We start from the raw sequence: 2,815 nt of genomic DNA, 5'->3' as shown, positions 1-2,815 counted from the left end.
TTCCAAGTGGTGTTTTGAATGCTGTTCTGTATGCCCAAAGAGCATCATCCAGCTTCTTCGACCAATCCTTTCTTGATGCACCCACAGTCTTTTCCAGAATCCTCTTTAGCTCTCTGTTGGATATCTCAGTTTGTCCACTTGTTTGGGGATGGTAAGGTGTGGCTACCTTGTGTTTTACCCCATATCGTAGGAGAAGAGCTTCTAGTGGTCTGCTACAAAAATGGCTCCCTCCATCACTGATGACTGCTCGTGGGACTTCAAACCGGCTAAAGATATTCTTCCTGAGGAAGTTCATGACTACCCTGTTATCATTCGTTGGGGTTGCAATAGCCTCTACCCACTTGGAAACATAATCCACTGCTACCAAGATGTACTTATTTGCATATGAGGTTGGGAATGGTCCCATGAAATCGATTCCCCACACATCAAACAATTCCAGTTCCAAGATGAAATTTTGTGGCATCTCATTTCTTTTGGGCAAGTTTCCAGATCTTTGGCATTCATTGTAGCTCTTTACTAGTTCTTTGGCATCCTTGAAAAGGGTGGGTCAAAAGAATTCGCTTTGTAACATCTTAGCTGCAGTTCTATCCCCTCCAAAGTGGCCTCCATAGCATGAGCCGTGGCAATTCCATAGGACCTCTCGTCCTTCTTCTTCCGAAGCACATCTTCTAAGGATTCCATCTGAACACTTCTTGAATAGATATGGCTCATCCCAGACAAAGTACTTTGCATCATTCATGAGCTTCCTTTTTTGATGTTTATTGATCTCTGGAGGCAATGCCCCAGTTGCCTTGAAGTTGGCAATGTCTGCGAACCATGGTGCTTTGTGAACTATCATCAACTGCTCATCAGGGAAGAACTCGTTCACACTTGTATCAGGTGTTCCATCTTTATCATGAGGAATCCTGGATAGGTGATCTGCTACCTTGTTCTCCACTCCTTTCTTGTCTCTGATTTCAATATTGAATTCCTACAACAATAAGATCCATCTTATTAGTCTTGGCTTTGATTCTTGCTTGGGAAACAAATATTTAAGTGTTGTGTGATCTGTAAAAACAATCACTTTAGCACCAATGAGGTACGATCTAAACTTGTCAAATGCAAAAACTATTGCTAGCAATTCCTTTTCAGTAGTAGTATAATTTCTTTGAGTATCATTAAGGACTTTGCTCGCATAGTATATCACATGGACTAAGTTATCTTTCCTCTGTCCTAACACTGCCCCAACTGCAAAATCAGATGCGTCACACAATAATTCAAATGGTAAATTCCAATCAGGTGGGGAAATGATAGGAGCAGAGGATAACCTCATTTTCAAATTTTCAAAGGCTAACATGCATGTTTCATCAAAGATAAATGGTGTATCAGATACAAGGAGATTGCTTAAGGGTTTGGCTATCTTTGAAAAATCTTTAATAAACCTTCTGTAAAAACCAGCATGCCCTAAAAAGCTCCTAATTGCCCTGATATCACTGGGTGGAGGCAGTTTTTCAATAAGTTCTACTTTGGCTCTGTTAACCTCAATGCCTTGGTTAGAAACTTTGTGACCAAGGACTATTCCTCCTGTCACCATAAAGTGACATTTCTCCCAGTTTAAGACCAGATTGTTCTCTTGGCATCTTTTCAATACCAAGGCGAGGTGATGTAGGCAACTAGGAAAGGAATCTCCGAATACCGAGAAATCATCCATAAAAACTTCAATGAATTTTTCTATCATATCTGAAAAGATAGAAAGCATGCAGCGTTGGAAAGTCGCAGGTGCATTACATAGTCCAAATGGCATGCGCCTGTAGGCAAACACTCCATATGGGCAAGTGAATGAGGTTTTCTCTTGATCTCTGGGATCAACCACTATTTGGTTATATCCTGAATAACCGTCGAAAAAACAATAATAAGCATGCCCTGCGAGTCTTTCCAACATCTGATCCATGAATGGAAGGGGGAAATGATCTTTTCGTGTAGCCTCATTGAGCTTACTGTAGTCTATGCACATCTGCCATCCTGTGACTGTCCTTGTAGGAATTAGTTCGTTCTTCTCATTGGGAACCACGGTAATTCCTCTCTTTTTTGGGACAACATGCACGGGGCTAACCCAGGGGCTGTCTGAGATCGGGTAAATTACCCCTCCCTGCCATAACTTCATAACTTCTTTCTGTACCACTTCCTTCATGATTGGGTTCAACCTCCTTTGGGATTGAATGGATAGTTTGGCATCATCTTCCAGCAGTATCTTGTGCATACATATGGCCGAACTTATCCCCTTCAAGTCAGCAAGAGTCCAACCAATGGCATCTTTGTGGTTTCGCAGTACTTTGAGCAGTTCATCCTCTTGATCTTGGCTGAGGCATGAGCTTATAATTACTGGGTAATTTTCATCTTCTTCTAAGTATGCATATTTGAGAGAGGGTGGCAATGCTTTGAGTTCAAGTTTGGGTGCTTCTGACTTTTCGTTCTCTTCCTTTGGTGCACCTTGTATGCAAATTTCTGTTGTTGCAACCTCTTCACTTGATGTACACTCTTCTTCTATTGTTCTTTCGGGTTCTTCAGACTCTTCTTCTTCAAAACTCTCCTGCACCTCCTCTTCAAGTGAGTCCAACCTCATACATTCCCCCAGTTGTTCTTGTGGGTAACTCATGGCCTTGAACACATTGATCGTCATCTTTTCATTGTGTAATCTCAGGGTGAGATCTCCTTTTTGTACATCAATGATAGCTCCAGCAGTGGCCAAGAATGGCCTTCCCAGGATGATGGAAGCCTTGGCTTCCTCCTGCATGTCCAGCACTACAAAGTCTGCTGGGAAGATAAAATCTCCCAC

This window comes from Arachis ipaensis, chromosome B09, assembly GCF_000816755.2.
Source record: "Arachis ipaensis cultivar K30076 chromosome B09, Araip1.1, whole genome shotgun sequence".
NCBI lineage: Eukaryota > Viridiplantae > Streptophyta > Magnoliopsida > Fabales > Fabaceae > Arachis > Arachis ipaensis.
The sequence above is the reverse complement of the archived record's forward strand: the minus strand, read 5'-3'. Positions refer to the sequence as shown.